This window comes from Caretta caretta, chromosome 10, assembly GCF_965140235.1.
Source record: "Caretta caretta isolate rCarCar2 chromosome 10, rCarCar1.hap1, whole genome shotgun sequence".
NCBI classification, from domain to species: Eukaryota; Metazoa; Chordata; order Testudines; family Cheloniidae; genus Caretta; species Caretta caretta.
The window spans coordinates 19,612,156-19,629,617 of record NC_134215.1 but is presented as its reverse complement, the minus strand read 5'-3'; the positions used below and the strand labels follow the sequence as shown (position 1 = coordinate 19,629,617).

The window sequence follows — 17,462 nt, the reverse complement described above, 5'->3', positions numbered from 1 at the left end:
TTTATGCACTTTTGGAGACTTATTAAAAGCATAGAACACTAATCACAGAGGATTTCAATTACCTAGAGTTTGACTGGAATAGAAATCGTTTAATGCCTGAGAAAGGATGCATGTCTCTGCCAGTGGTAGCGTAAGATTATTTTTCTTTTACAATTTATATAAGCAACCAAAAAAACCCTCAGAGGATATTTTGGACTTAGTCCCAGGAAATGAATTAGGTCCCATATGATAAATAAGATAGTAGCTGGTAAGCTTATAAAGTTGAGTGATCATAATACTATTGGATTTGAAATATTCATGAAGCTACAATATGTACAAAGAGAAACAGCACAAAAATATTAGAAATTGAAAAGGCAGCATTCAAGGGAGTGTGTAATGAATTGAAAAAAATTGATAGGGATGCAGCTACTGTCCCCAAAAATGTGGTATGGAAGAACGAAGGAAATATTTTAGGAACAGATAAGAAAAATTCAGTCTGCATTCTTTCCAATAGAATGTAAATGTCAAACATGTAGTCAATCATCTTAAACAAACCTTTAGCAAAGAAATAGTAGACAGCAAGAAGGATTAAAAAGAAGAATCAGCCTGGGTAAATTATATAAAAAAAGGTATTTTTCTCTCCATGACCATTCATGGAGGAACCAAAGTGAGACTTGAAATTGCATAGTGAAGCTCCGCTAACTGCATGGCAGTTAGCCACTGAACATGAAACTCTTTCTCCCTCCTAAATAGAACAATGGGAGCGAGGAAGATTATAAATGAGAGGAATTGAGGAACAAGAAAAGATTGTTCATCCCCACTATACATGTCTGCCTTTTGTTTTTCTTCTTCCCATTTTATCTGCACCCTCTCCCCCTCCTCCCTCAGTTCTCAGTCCAGAATCAAATCTTGTTGTTTCTTAAACAAATGTACACTCCCTGCTTCAATGATCTCCAACAATAATTTCCTGACTTTTACATGAAATAATTCTGCCCCATTTCCCTGTTAACTCCAAGTTTCTCATTCAGTTTATGCTACCTACTTGTTGCCCTTCCCAGCGCTCTCCTACTTTATTGGTCACTTCTTAAAAGCTAGATTGTGACTCTCACTATGTGCCAAGGAATAAGAGGAGGTACGAACCCCCAACTCCATTACACCTTGACATGAACCTTGGGTCTGAGTGCATAGGAGGAATAAGCAAGTCTACTTACCGCTCATTTCCTCCTTGGAGCAGGAGGGTGGGGGATAGGTGAAATCCTGGCTCCACCTCCCTGCTTGCTGGTCAGAGTAACTGAGCCAGCACAGGGAGTAGCAATTTACTGCAGGTTTATACCAGCAGTAAATTACTGAATCCTAGAAGCAATGAGGAAGCAGGGAGAGAACTATGACTCTTAGGTTACTGGAAGGCCCAATGCCTCCCAGCTTATGCATTCACCTTGTACAGCAGCTGTGCCTAAAGGCACAGTCTAGCCCATCCTCTCTGAAGCTCTTTGGCTGTAGGTGCTGTTTACGGTGGACGTCACTATGGTCTGTAAGTGCTACACTGGTCTCCTTTTTCTGTGTTGCACCCCGGGGTGAGGTCTACAAACCCTGCACCAAACCAGAACAGGTAAAATAGCTGCTGTGGGCTCAAAAAGAACTCCACCCCCACCAGATCTGCAAGGCATCCTTGAGCTGGGGGAAGGGTCAGGAGGGGAGAAGCCCAGTGCAGTCTGGAGCAGCCCTGGGAGGAGGAAAATCGCTAAAGCCCAAGCTCCATTGGAGAAGCCTACTCACACAACTACAGACTGTCCAAGGCCTCTGGGAAGGAGGTGGGCTAGACTCCAAATGATTACCCCTCGGTACTTTCTGGTAGGTTTTTTTCCCTTTCTCCTCTATGGAACCCAGAAAGGGTAAGTTCCAGTGGAACCCAGCTGGAGGGATGACTTTCAATCCTCAGTCCACAGCACTGCTGGCTGCGAGGGTGAGTGAGTCCCCATCACTCCCCAAAGCAGTGTTGTGGAGGGACTAAGCCAATGACTCACACTTAAAGTGCTAGGAGTCTTGCTGCTTCTCTCTGGTCAGCCGAGCAAAACAGGAAGCACTGAGCACATTGACCATTCAGTTATTCCTTTAGGCTGTAAATCCCTAGTGCATGCAAGGAAAGAAAAAGAATCCAAAATGCATTTACAGCTCATCAGAGAAAGGAAAAATGCACTCCCAGCCATTCCTTCTCTAGGAGCTTAATGGTCAAGGAATCTTAGTGGAAAAAACAAGACAGTGACTGCACAAGGGTGTCTCTTACAAATTCCAGAGCAGCCTGTCAGCACAGATGTGGACTCTTCCTTCTCAAATATCAGTATGTGCCTTCAAAATGATTACTGCAGAGTGGGGTTCTCATCCCACCTGTTATTTTGTATTTATTTGTTTAGCCCCACGCTGCCACCTCTGAGGCAATCACACCCTTTTTGTGTTATGATGCCCAGTATTGCCCATTGCAGATCTGATCCAAGCCCATGGGAGACTGTACACCGACTTCAGGGGATTTGGATCAGGCCCTGTACATGAGGCACCAAATTGAAGTCAATGGAGTTACACCCAGGATGAATTTGGTTGAAGGTCTACATATGCTAACAGAATCACCTCCGCCAATACAGCCTACCATAGGAACTTGTTTATGTGCTCTTGGTTTCAATTACTCTCCTAAAGTAACTGCCAAATCCTTTCCTCTTCAGTGTGCTGAATGCTGCCTTGTTCTATTTAGCAAATATCCACTAGCTTGAATCCTAGCTCTGATTACTAATTATTGTATGTTTGTTTGCAATGAACTGCATGTTGCACTAGTTCATTGCAGACAAACTACTGATGGTCCAATTATATAAATGATCCAGATTTTTTTCTTTGAACCTCATTTTTTCCGTATGATTCAGTCTAGACAGGGAAGAATAATTATGTACTTTTTATGCAAAACTGACAATTTCTGGTTCTTTTACAGTTGTTTTAAAGATTAACTACAGTATAATCTGTTGTGCTCTTAGCTTATTCAAGTGGTGTTCGAAGATGTGCTCACAATTTAATGTCTAATTAGGAAGACAGAGATTTGGAACAATAAATTAACTCAAGACCTTATTCTTACAATATAACTGTTTTTAAACAAATAATGCTGTGGTGGGCAATATTAAAAGTTTGTAATTGCAAACTGATCTTTTATACTCTGGTCAGGAAAGCCTATATTTTCTACGTGACTGCAATGAACTGAAATATATGGGACATTTGCACATAACAGATGGAACTGACTAATATGCACCATCATTGTATTAGAGACTATGTTTAAGTACATACCAGCCAATAAGCAGGGAAAGTGACTAGTCTGAGTCATAAATCTCCTTGAAATAAATCAGTTATGTTAAATTTAAGGATACACTCTCTGGAATTTAGAGGCCGGATTCTGCTCTTGGTTTAACCAGCGCAAATCCAGAGTAACTTACTTGTCTTCAGTGGAGGTATATCTGCGTTCACTCCAGTGTAAAACAGAGCCAAATTTGCCCTTTTCTTTTCTTGGGCTGCCCTTGGAATTAAAACCTCCAGACGTCCAATCGACACTTTCAGATCAAATGCATTAAAGACAAAGGGCGAATTTCTCTTCTCTGTTCTGCATTATGGAGCTCTGTTGCATGTTCCGCACCTGTTCTGCACCCACAACACACAATAGGTGTCTTCAGCACAGATGAGAATGTTTTCCCCACTTTTTATTTTAATGTTTCTTTCTTTTGTATGTGGGTGACCTTGCCCCCACTCACCAACCCCCAATATTTATCTTGATGTGACTCTGCCAGTGACAGTGTGGAAGATTGGGAGTCCTGGAGACGGATGTCCTCTTTGACAGAACTGTCACAGCAGCGTGCACGATGACTGTTGCCCACAATGACCCGCCAACATGCCTCAGGAAGACAGGGCGAGAACCCACCTGAGAGGGTTGGAGTCTCTGGGCCTCATTGTATGTTCTACCGCTTGTTTGGATGTAAACTGCTGCCATTCTGAGTAGATCATGTTTTACCCACTTTACACTGGTGCAAATATCCACACAACATAACAGAGCCCTCTATATTGGCTCAGTCTTTGGAGTGTCTGCTGTGATGGCAAAAAAATTGCCTTTTTTAAAATTTGTGTGTACTCCTGAAGTAACTCATTTCACATAGGTCTCTACACAGTCTCCAGATGGTAACAACTTTCACATACTGGGGACCTCATCCAAAGCTCGCTGAAGTCAATGGGAGTCTTCCCATTGATTTCAGTGGCCTTTGGATGTGGTCCCAAATGAAAATGGGCTGGATTAGAAGTGGTGACTGAAGGGAGAAGAGCTCTATTCCATCTCTAGTTGCCCAAAACATCTAGTCCCTGATTTTACTGAGTTTTAAATCAGAGATGAGCCCCAAACTCCAGATCGGAACATCTTGACCTTTGGACGATTTTGATTCAAGACCTAAGTTTTGTGACTTGAGCCCTTCTCAATTTTAAAAATTCCCCACAAATTTGTTCATGTATATTCAAATCATATATATAACACAGAAGGCTTGCAGGGGATGGAATGGTACTGAATTTGGAGACATTCCTTGTAATAAATTGCTGCACTTTTCAGCTGACAGGCTATGGGATGTGATGTCCTTTAGAGTTTAGATCCTGAGTGGGTTGAAATGTTTGTATGCAGCAAGTTCTCCCTAACAAGGGGAAGAAGAAAAATCACAAGGATTGCAAATATGTGTACTCTTATCTGTAGAATGCTGATTTTCTTTTAGGCCTGGTATGACATAATTCCTATTGTAGAGTCTTGAAAAGAGAGAAGCATTAACACTTCATTTTCTCCACAGTTCAAGTTTTAGGATAGTGTGGAAGAGTTGAATGTATTTTAAAGCCAAACAAGCACACACAGGCACAAAGCCTGGCTCTTAGGGCTTTGGGGTGGTTTTTTTAGGTCCTTCCTGCTTCTTGACTTGACTTTCCTGGTTGTGGATCAAAATTTTCCTACAAAGAGCTCAACCGTGGATATCATACTCTAGTGGTTTTATTATCCTTTAAAACCATCCATCTGTGAAATGTAGTTTAGAAGTTGATAGGTTGGAATTTAGAGATTCTGAGATTAGTCTCCCTCACCCCCACAACAATACTAAAATGCTGCTATAGTGTAGGATTTTTTCTTCTCATTTAAAACAAACCCCAAGAGGTGGGGATTACTGAATATGTCAAAGGCTAATATTTTATAGCCCAGTCTCATAGACTTTAAGGTCAGAAGGGACCATCATGATCATCTAATCTGACCTCCTGCATGTTGCAAGCCACAGAATCTCACCCATCCTGTAATAGACCCATAACCTCTGGCTGAGTTACTGAAGTCCTCAAATCTATCCTTTTATAGATTTAAAGACTTCAGTTTACAAAGAATCCCTCATTTTCACTAGTTTAAACCTGAAAGTGACCCATATCCCATGCTGCAAAGGAAGGTGGAAAAAAATCTGAACTGGGGGAAAATTCCTTCCTTACCCCAAATATGGCAATCAGTTAGACTCTGAGCATGTGGGCAAGAACCACCAGCCAGACACCTGGGAAAGAATGCTCTGTAGTAACTCAGAGCTCCCCACCCCCATCTAGTGTCCCGTCACCTGTCCATAGAAAAACTGTTAGTTTAGGCCCAAAATTTTACTAACCAGATGGATTAAAATGTTCTCAGAAATATTAAAGATTGAATCAATCTTCTACAATGATTTTAAATATTCCATTGTTTCCAGGGTGCTGCAGTAAAGAGATGCTAGAGGCAAGCACCAACAAGGAGGTGCCAGACTCTGCGGGGATTTCCCAAGAGCCCCCCAGGATCTGCTATATTTACGGACAGGCCCTATTGCATATTCTGTGGGCACCAAACCCCCAACCTTCTCTTAGTCTCATATGGCGTGATCAGGTAAGAATACCACAAGGGGAGTCTCAGGGAAATTTCCTCTCTGCAATCTTCCTTGCACTTTTCCATGTGGGAGGAGATCATCTGGGCCTGCGTCACTTGCTTTTTGACTTTGTCTATCAATATGAAATCTCCTGAAATTATCCAGAAATCTGGGATTAATCCAGCTGATGGTTTCTTACCCCAGCCTATTGTTAAGTGCTGAGGAGTGCTGATGCTGCCGCAGTGCTGTTACCGTTCTTGGAGTGCTGATGTCAGCTGCAGCCGGACAGAGCGCAGCATGTTAATTCAGCAGACCTCAATGTTGTTCATAAGAAAGACCATAGGCTCGCTTCAGTAGCAAAGGCACTCGGCCAGGTTTCTTGTCCACAAAGCATAGTACTAGTGCCCCATAGGAGCTACGGTACACTAACACATGTACGCCTGTGACAATGCACCAGTCAGTGCCCTGGGATGCTGCCCCCGTGGCTGGCCAAAGGTGCCCCTCCGATGACTTTTCCTTTGATACAATCAAGTTACGTATTACGTAAGTTACATATAACTGATGTGGTTAGTGACCAACCCTGCACCTTGTACCTGCTAGTTTGAACAAAACATCCTCATCCATTATCCTTCATTCCATCCTTATCATACTAGCAGTCGGTGTGTTCCTGTATCATCTCTTAAGAATGTGTTTACATAGTTACTTGAGAACTCTGGGTGTTCTTGTACCATCCTTTGCAATCAGGAATGTGCTTACTTGGTTAGCCAATACGTAGTGTGTTGTTATTTTGCCAAGGCCAGGCCTACTCTGGTTCACAGCCTTTGGTTCACACCATTAGTTATGCCTGGGGCTCCAGCACATATCACAGTTTAAATGGTTTATGCACGGTAGGTTGCAGGGATTTCCTCTTGAGCAGCCACATCATCTTTTGTTGTGTGTGGCAAGCCACGAGAGTGAAATGTGCAAGCTACATAGAAACTATTTAAAAACATCATAAGAGAGGCTCAAACTAAATGCCTCCCACCCAAAAATAGTAAGAAACCCCCCATCCTCCCAAAGCCACCATGGCTAAACATCAGAGTAAAAGAGGTGGTGAGGGTAAAAAGGCATCCTTTAAAAATTGGAAGTCAAATCCTACTGATGAAAATAGAAAGGAGCACAAACTCTGGCAAGTCAAGTGTAAAAGTATAATTAGGCAGGCCAAGAAAGAACTTTAAGAGCAACTATCAAAAGATACAAAAACTAACAGCAAAATATTTTTAAGCACATCAGAAGCAAGACACCTGCCAAAAAATCAGTGGGGCCACTGAACAGTCTAGGTGCTAAAAGAGCACTCAGGGAAGACAAGGCTGTTGTGGAGAAGCTAAATTAATTTTTTGCATTGGTCTTCACTCACTCACACCACTCCTGCTAATATATCCCAGAATGATGTTTGGGTTTTTTTTGCAACAGTGTTATACTGTTGACTTTCATTTAGCTTGTGGTTCACTATGACCCCCAGATCACTTTCTGTAGTAATCCTTCCAAGGCAGTCATGACCCATTTTTTCTGTGTGCGACTGATTATTCTTTCCTAAGTGCATTTGGCCTTATTGAATTTCGTCCTATTTACTTCAGACCAATTCTCCAGTTTGTCCAGATCATTTTGAATTTTAATCCTATCTTCCAAAGCACTTGCAACCCCTCCCAGCTTGGTATTGTCCACAAACTTTGTAAGTGTACTCTCTCTATGCTATTATCTAAATCACTAATGAAAATATTGAACAGAACCGGACCCAGAACTAATCCGCACAAGAACCTACTTGATATGCCCTTCCAGCTTAACAGTGAACCACTGATAGCTACTCTGTGGGAATAGTTTTCCAACCAGTTATGCGCCCACCTTATTGTAGCTCTGAGTTGTATGAAACTTACTATTTGATTTCTTCAGAGATCAGAATCCACATGGCAGACTCTTGACATGTTGTTGAGAACATCATGGGGGTGGAGGGGAAATGACCCTATTTCTGGAATGCAGGAGGCAGAGCATTTTCACTGTCCCCGTTCTACAATAAATTGTTCTCTCTCAGTAGTTATCCATGCTCACTGAGCACCTCCTAAGTGTTTACAAACAGAATAAATAATAGCAGAGTAGGAAAATCGAGCCACTATCTATTCATGGAATACCATCCCTTTTCTGACACGGCAAGTCCCCATGCTCACTTAATTTCGAGACTTGCGCTTCCATTATCACCCCAAGAAGTGAGGCAGCAATGATGATGATATCTTAATAATTCCCTTCTCTTTGCTTCACCATGTTTGTCTTGCTTAGATTGTAATCTCTCGGGAACAGGAACTGTTTGTTTGTCTTGTACACTGTTGGTACTTAAGCTAAGAAATTGTAAGTGGGACTAGTGAAGCTGAGCAATAATCATGAACGATGGAAAAATATGTACAAGCTCATTTATAGATACTGTTTCAGAGAAGAAGGCATACTGTAAGTATAACCCCATTTTTTTCTATTAGCGTACACACAAACACAGGCACCAAATGAAGCTCCTTTAATTGAAATTGTGCTGAAATTAGATATCACTAACTTAATATTCTTCAGACTGCGGCTCTCATTTCAGCTCATTTATACTTCTAGATATCTATGAATTTAATGTCTACAGGGGTGTTGGGAGGATAGGAAGATTGGATTGTCTTCTCTGGGACCATATGATGTTAATTTCTTCGCTGCCTGGATTATGGAAGCACAAAAAGCAATAACTCATTTATATGAAGACAGAATTCCTATGGCTGTTGTCATGGAAACCAGAGGAAGCACCTCCTTTTTCATGAATAAATTGAATAGCCATGCTAAAAAAGATTGAACATACAACTCATTTATTCATTCAATCTTATTGAAATGACCCTGATAAGGAAAGCCACTTATTAAGAACCCAATTCCACAAATCTTAATGCATGCCAGGAGTCCCACTGACCCAAAGTTGACTACAATGTCCATCTCCTCTCGCTAAGTGTTTTAAAGTTGGGTGAGGGAGAGTTGTGAAGGTAGTTAATTGTTGGAGTGGGGAGGATGTGTCAGCTGTTAAGGTGACTGCTTGGGGAGTCACCTGGCACGGAATTGCTGCAGTTTAGTTAGAATGGAAGGGGGTTTTTATATTTTTGTTTTATGTTATGCCAGAGATGCCTAGGGCCTGACCCAGAAGCAATGACATCAATGGGAAGACTCTCATTGACTTTGGTGGCCTTTGGATCAGATCCCTGTTTTGGGTCCAGCTCTTAGAGTGGCCAGATTGAAATGGTAATTCCAGAACCATGTATTCAATGGTATTCACCATGTATTCAATGGTGAAAATGGCAAATGGTTCCACGGGTAACACTGAGGGCACAATGTGGAGTCTGTGGGGTTGTGTAGGTGTAACTAAGGGTTTAAATTGGCCTGTAGACCTGATACTGCAGCTAGGGGGCTTTCTGGGTTGGCAGTTGGAAACAAACTTTTTTCTCCCCTTGTAAACTGAGCATATTTATTTTGAAAATTATTGCGACACAATAAACCATGAGCCCCACAATCCCACTATCCTGAGTCACACTGCAGAGCAGAACATACTTTTAAACAGAGACTATTCCATTTCAGTGGAAACAAAAATGCCATTTGCATTTGGAATGTATACTTCAGTTCCAAAAGTCCAGCTAATTCCAAATCATCTGAGCATTTAAGCTGCTACTCAAAAGGGGTTGATTCTGTTGAAAACTACATTTCTTGTAAAAAGAACAGGAGTACTTGTGGCACCTTGGAGACTAACAAATTTATTAGAACATAAGCTTTCGTGGGCTACAGCCCACTTCATTGGATGCATAGAATGGAACATATAGTAAGAAGATACATACAGATAAGTTGGAAGTTGCCATTCAAACTGTGAGAGGCTAATTAGTTAAGATGAGCTATTATCAGCAGGAGAAAAAAACTTTTGTAGTGATAATCAAGATGGCCCATTTAGATGCTCTAATAAATTTGTTAGTCTCTAAGGTGCCACAGGTACTCCTGTTCTTTTTGCATATACAGAGTAATATGGCTGCTACTCTGAAACCATACATTTCTTGTAGTTTTTTATTTTATTTATTTATTTTATTTATGCAAGAGGGAAGGAAGTGGAAGGAGGAAAGTATGGAGGACTGTGATTGGCTGTGATATATTTTTCCTAGTTTTGGAATCTTCTTGGTTTCCAAAGAAGTTATTGGATCATTATTACTGTTCAGCATTTAGGTGCTGATCCAAAGCACATTGAAGTTAACAGAAAGATCCCTCTTTGGCTTTAGTGGGTTTTGGATGAGGCTGTAACATATATTAGATATACCATAAATATACATGGCACTTCAGAAAATATGGATTAAACAGTCCCTGCCCCAAATTGCTCAAATAGAAATTACTGTAAAGAAATGTATAAGTGAGCATCTTGAAATAAACCATGGTACACTTCTCTTTATTTAATCTAGCATATGTGTGACAAGCTTTCTAACATGAAAATTCTCTAAAGCACAAATACAAAATAAAATAAACTTTAGGGGTAGACTTTAGATGGCTATACTGAAAATATTACATGTAGCAAGAGCGAATAAATTGTGTTATCAGCAAGTATATAACGTTCCTCCTTCCAGATTATCAGAATTGTACCTGTCTGAAGAACATTTAATCTGGATTTGCCTTGCTTTAACGTCCCTTTACTATTCTTTTCACATAATTGAGTGTGAGAAGAGCAGGAATTACACTTGTAAACTGTCATGTAGATAGATTTTTGGCTTCTACAGGAATTTCACATTTGAGCAGCGTGACAGCAAGTATGTTTTGTCAGTATTACAACATATAGTCAGTGTTGTAAATTCCATCCAATAGCTGGCAGCCTTATCAAAGGCCATTATCTGAGCAGCTGTAGTAAGTTTGTTGGTGCTGTGTGTGTGTTGTTGTTGCTAATGTCAGTCATATCTTGTCTGTTATATATTTTACTGGAGAATAACACACACTTTGGTTCAGGTGCAATGGGAAGCTTAAAGAAATGGTGAACTTTCAAATGGCCTTCATGTTGTCTTTGGTGCATCAGATTATATCATTTTCTGTGTTATGCTGTGATATGACATACACAAACACAATCCAATGTGAAGTGATAGATTATTCCAGAGTATATTTTTAAAATTTAAAACTTTTTTTACTGAGTTAAGAAAAAGAATATTGAAAAAAAAATTTTGTAATAGTTTCTTTTTAAAGTTTGGAGCCTAAATTCCTTGCCAGATATTCCCCTAAAATATCCACAACATGGATTAGAAAACCTGCAACCAAGAATGTTCAACCTTTAAAATGTATTGGCATCTGATCCTGCAAATACAAGCATGTGAGTAATCCCCGTTGGGCATAGAGGGGCAGTTTCTGTTGCTGTAGAGTACCATTGTACCAGGAGAAGTTCCCTGGTATTGTGCTGTAGGTTTTTTCTTTTTTCTATTTTGTATTGTGCGTTTTGTCATATTAAAAAATTAACACAGTTTGAACACCCACACATCCCTCACTACCACTACAAAAAACAGCTCTCTGATTCACTGGCTCCTTCCTCATCATTCAAGTCATGTGCTCTCGGGGCCTGCTCCTGCTCTCACTGAGGTGAATGGAAAGACTCCCACTGACTCTAGGGAAGTTGCATCAAGCCTTCACAGCATGTGTTCTAATGAAAGGAAGTTGTGTTTAGTTCACGTGATAAAGCTAACAATGCAGTTGGCTGTCTTCCTTCAGTCCTTCCTGCCTTCATATGTGGCAGAGGTACAGCACCTAGATATTAGATTATAATGAAACAATCTCCATTGCTTCAGAAATTTGAACAGCTGCGCATGAAAGGATAAAAATGTTTTGCCAAGTTAATCTCATATGATTTACTGCCTACGCCTAATCTGTTCAGAACCTGCTATGAATATTCGAATACCTTTTTGGAAATTACTGACTAGGATGACAGCAACTGAGAAGAAGCTGTCAGAGCTTTATGATCGCTGCTTGCGAAACATGCACCTGCCTGCATGCCTGGAGCAGTTGCAATCAGACTTTCAAAATGATGAAAATTCATTGTTTGTCGCAGAAATAAAAAGTACCGTCTGGGTTCCTGATAACTTGAGGAAGAGTCGGTGAATCCATATATGGCATCTGCAGCCTGTTAAGCAAATTTATGGTTTACATTTGGGGAGTTAATACTATTAAGAAAGGTGAGCCAGAAGCCCTGCTGGGTAAACCTTCAAGAGACCTGTGAACAGATGGCAGTCATAGCTCATCAATAAATAGGAATGCCAGCTAGGCTTGTTTTGTTAGCCTGGAAGATGCATACTACATCCTCCGGGTAAACCAAGTACTGCATGATATTCTATTGCACACAACTCCATTAGCCTAACTGTTTTAATGCAGCTTCCAAAACCTTGAGCTTAGATACCAAAGGGACAGATCCCTTAGACGTACAATGGAGAGATATGTCTAAATAGTAATGGCCTCTGTGGAAAAATCCAGCAGAATTTGATGGGGACTAATTCTCATTCTATGTAATTTTTGAACCAACCTACAGAATTCGGTAACAAAATAAGAATTCCCAATTCAATTCTGTAGGCTGCTTTAAAATACTATAAAAGGGATCTGATTCACTTATTAAATTCAGTACATTTTTAGAGTATAGAAACCTATTTCATTTCTATTGAACCCTATTGATTTCATCTGTATTAAATTACATAGGACTATTCCATAAGAGGCAAATAGGTTTGTGTTGTTCTTCACACAACATTAAGAAAATAAGGAAATCACATGGACACAGTTGGGCTCCAAAGAACCATGTTTATTAACAAACATACAAGGCATAGCTACATATAGTCTCTGCTGCTTTGTTAGTTTCTGATGGCTTTTGCAACAGAAGACAGAGGCTTACTACAGGACTCTCAAACTATTTAAAGGGATACTGCCCAATTCCTATGTGCCACAATTTGTTTGTTGAAAATATTAATTGAAATATTTTTCTATTTGTCCCCTGTGGAATAACCCTTCCATGAATTCTCCTGAAGTGGTGCATCTCTGTATCTCCCCCTACTCAGGGCTATAACAAATAAATGACACAATCCCTTATCTAACATGTTTTACTGCATACTGCATTTTAGAAAATAAATCCAAAGTTTTACAAAAGCTTCTCAAAAGTTTGCCAAGACAAACTTGAGTCTCTCTAGGAATTTAGAGAGGTTATGTGTACAAATGTGGTTGTTACCCTTGCTCTTCTAATGACAAAGTTGTCATGTATAATAATAAATGTGAATTGCGTGTATTTATAATCGTGTATATGGGATCATACTCCTGACATTTTTTCACTTCAATACACAATAATACATTGACTGTAAACACAGTGCAAAGTCTGAAAAGCAGCATGACATTACGCTCCCAGCTCTTTTTTAGGTATTACCATTAACATCATGTGATGTGCCATAGGGCACAGATACCTGAATGCTAATTGTGACAGGGCGTGCTCCATTCCCATCTTCTGATGTCCCAGAAACCTCTAAGACTCTCTCCAGTAAGTGGCACATTTATTTATATTCCTGTCACCAACACCAATACTTTGTGCAGCAAAGTATTTACAGTGCTTCTTGCCCTTTCCCATAGGACTGAGGGGGAACAGTGGTCTCCCTTTCTTGATATCTCAGAGCATTCTGGGCTCAGCTAGTCCAAGTCTCTCCCTCTCACTTCCTTCCTGTTTCTACTTTTATACCTCTCAGCTGACTGCTAATTGGTTATTGGTCCTCCCGGCCTGATCAGTTAATTGGCTGCAGGACCAATCCGCCTTCTCTGGGAGAACTGATTGGTGTCTAAATGGTCAGCATACTGAGTCACTCATTAGCTCCCAGCACTCTGCCACGCACCTCCCTTCCTCCCTTGTCAAATGCTGAGGTTCCTTTCCTCTGGCACCTGCCTTTCTTTAGAGGTGGCACCAGGTACCTTTTTCCTGTGCTTGCCCCACTGTGGTTATCCTGCCTCCACCTACAGAAGTCACACTTTGTGGGTGAGGGATGTGCCCGTAATTCTGTTTCAGATCACTGGTCTTCACACTGAGGGCAATTCAGGGGTCTAGTCTCCTCACCCTTGGCCTCATTCTTTTGGGGCAGGGCATGCACCATCTCTTCAGCTTTTTTGCCCTTGGCTCTCATTCTCCTAGTTCTACCAACATAGCTCAGGGTTCCTCCTCTCAAGGCCCTGGTAGTGAACATTCTGTGGACAGCCCATCCTTCTCCAATACTTTTGGGCTTCCCTCTTCCTCTCATGCCTGCTTGGCCAGTTCTTCCTTTTCTCCGCATTCTCCTCAGGAATGTTCATTTCCCTCTTTCACCCCCTGCCATGCATCCTGTTGTCTAGAGTTCTATGGCTCCCCTACTTCAAGCCCTTTCTCTGACTTCAGTGACAGCTCACTTCTCTTCTGCTCTGGATCCCAGATGCCTACTTTCTTATTAAAGGGGAAGGGACTCCACTGGATGGGGCAACCTATCCACAACACCATCTTCTTTTTCAGCTAAACACTCTCTGGGCCTCCAGGGTTATCTCAGCCACTGGGCAGAGTTTTCTCTCGCCACGGATACACTCCAGACTCCGCCTTCCCTTGGCAGGATCCAGTGTGGCTTCACCACACCTCTCCTAGACAGTGAACACCCTGATGCAGTGTCCCTTTGGCCACTCTCCCATCTCCACCCCACCTTCACTGAGCTGGTTGGCATTTTTCTCTGTCAATTCCCCAAGCTCCTAGTTCAGCCACAAAATTCAGCCAGCCCACAGTCCATACAAGGGCAGTCTGTTCTTGCATGTCTCTGTCTTCCGTGTTGGTAAAAGAGGTAACCTGAAGGAGTTACTCTGTTTTCCTCCCTTTTCTTCTCTCCAGGCTTCACCCCTGCTAATTTGCCAACCCTCTGTCCCAGCTCAGATCTGTTAAATGGATGCTCCTCCATGAGTTTGACCACCACCTCCAGAGTTGTGGGTTGATACCGTCTAACCCACACACAGGTGTTATCCGGGAGCCCTTGTAGAAGTTGCTCTGGAAATATGGAGTGAATAATTTCATCCATGCTCTGTGTATCCAGCTTTAACCAAAAAAGGATATTTGGCAAAAATATTTTCAAAAAGATGTTAAACTTGTGAACAGTGATGAAATTCAAATAAATATTGGCTAAATTTTCTAAGCCCAGTTTTGCGGCAAAATTTTTGTGAAGTCCCCAGCGGACACCACTCTAACTATTGTACGAAAGCTTTGAAAATTAAGACAAAAAAAGGAAGGAATATTTTAACCTCTCTGGCAGTTTCCTATCTGATACTATGAGTTGCATGCATTTAGAATTACTTCCATAAATTCTCAGTACTGTCACAGAATTTAGTATTATTAATAGCATGGAATGGTTACTGGGAAGAGTAAATTCATTAGCTACATACCACAAATGCATAAGGAAAGTGAACATAAAAGTATCACTGATATTCCATAGTTCCTGAGATGAAAATTGTTCCTTTATCCTAATGTTTGTACTATTCACGCTGCACTACAGTCTGATCCAAAGTCCACTGAAATGAACAGGAGTCTTTCAATGGGCTTCAGACGGGGCCCAGTCTTTGAGGAAAATCTGTTCCCAATCCAGATGTGAACTCCATGACCAGGTGTAGGATGACCAGACATCCCGATAATATTGGGACCGTCCTGAGATTATGGGCTTTGTCTTATATATGCAACTGTCCCCCACCCTCTGCCTAAAAAAAATGTCCTGATTTTTCACACTTGTTATCTGGTCACCTTAACCAGGTATTAGCGCTAATCTAAACCGAATGAAATTTTAGTTGTGGCTACACTGAACCCAACACTGCAGTCTTCACTCAGTCAAAACTCCCATTAGTAGGTGCCTCACCTGAGTGAGGGTTGCAGCATAACACCCAAGGGCCCCAGTTCTGCAAAGACCTACACACATGCTTAACTGGACACACTGTGAGTGGTGTCACTATAGTTAATAGGACTGCCTTCCATGCATAAATTCTGTGCTAAAGTCTTTGCAGAATAATGTTTAATATGGTGCCGTGTTCTCGGAAGCACCTCATTTGTTTTTCTAATATATCAGACCCAGGGCTGACTCTAGCACCAGCAAAACAAGCAGGTGCTTGGGGCGGCATATTTCTAGGGGTGGCGAATGGCTGTTTCGTGCGGCAAGCCTGGGAGGGAGGGAGGAGAAGCCGAGCGGCGACACGCTTGGGGGAGGTGGCGGTGGTGGAGCGGAGGTGAGCTGGGGTGGGGAGCAGCTCCTCTACCCCTCCCGTTACTGCCTGCGCTCCCTCCCCTTGCTCATCTCCGCTCCGCCTCTCCCCTGAACGCGCTGCCTCTCCCTCACCTGAGAGGGAGGGGGGAGAAGCGGAGTGGCAGCGTGTTCAGGGGAGCAGGCGGAGCAGAGGTGAACTAGGGTGGGAGGTTGCGGGGGAGCCTCAGGAAGCAATGGGGGTGGAGAATGCAGGGAGTAGGGGGGCCGGGGATTTGGGGAAGGGATTGGAAAGGGGCGGGGAGGGCATGGAGGAAAAAAAAGCGGGGTGGCCAAAATTTTTTTTGCTTGGGGTGGCAAAAATGCTAGAGCCAGCCCTGATCAGATCATAAGCGGCAATGAAGGACCTGTAAAAGATGGGAAGAGTGGTTAGTTTTAGTTAAGGTGCTGGTCTGGGCACTTGTGAGACCACGTTCAATTCCTGATTCTGCCACAGAAATCCGTGTGACCTTGGACAAGTCACTTAATCACTCTGTACTGCAGCTCCCCCTCTGTAAAACAGGGATGATAATTCCTTTTCTCCACCTTTGTCTAATTTCTCTATTGAGATTGTAAGCTCTTTGGGGCAGGAACTGCCTCTCACGATCTGTTTGTACAGTGCTTAGCACAATGGGGCCTCAGTCGCAGCTGGAGCTTCTAGGCTTTAAGGTCATACAAATAATAACAATAAGCTCTTGTTTAAGGAGAATGATTACAATTCTTTATTGGGTTAAATCAACATAATTCAGATCAGAGTTCACTCTGGCCTGCGATGGAATGAGCAAAACAGCAACACAGGTTTTCAGTTTGTCTGTATTTGTCTCCCTCAAACTATATCTGCTAAACTTTAAACTCTTGTTTTGTAAGAAGAGACTAATAATAGAAAACAAAATTGACTTGGCATTATTATTCCCATTCCTCAATATTTATAGTGATTAATTCGTTCTCTCTATTTATATGCATCTTGAGGTTCAGGAGAAACAGAAAATACTTTATTAATATTGATTTCTTACATCGGCCAAATCCTCAGTTCATCTTTTGTGCTCATGAACAGCACAGAAACAGGAATACAGGAAATAGACCTCTCCTATAACAGAGGGTCCTTTGCACGTTCCCAACTCTGTTTTATGTGTATAGGATTTTATAGGTTGGTTTACGTATTAGTGCTTTATGCTGTCAGTTTAAGAATGCACCTTTAAACCTGAAAGTCGTTGTTAGTCACATTGTGGCTAATAATTTGGCACAGCATTTCTGCCTTGCTTTTGCAACATTG

At 41.7% G+C, this 17,462-nt stretch overlaps 1 long non-coding RNA gene across 1 annotated transcript in view; it reads left to right on the top strand.

The window, feature by feature from the left end:
* The window catches only part of LOC142073332 (uncharacterized), a 179,471-nt gene that overhangs the window by 88,565 nt on the left and 73,444 nt on the right, over positions 1-17,462 (top strand). Inside the window, exon 3 of the long non-coding RNA XR_012670150.1 lies at positions 5,742-5,911. This is a non-coding gene — a long non-coding RNA (uncharacterized LOC142073332). The remainder of the gene's footprint in view (positions 1-5,741; positions 5,912-17,462) is intronic.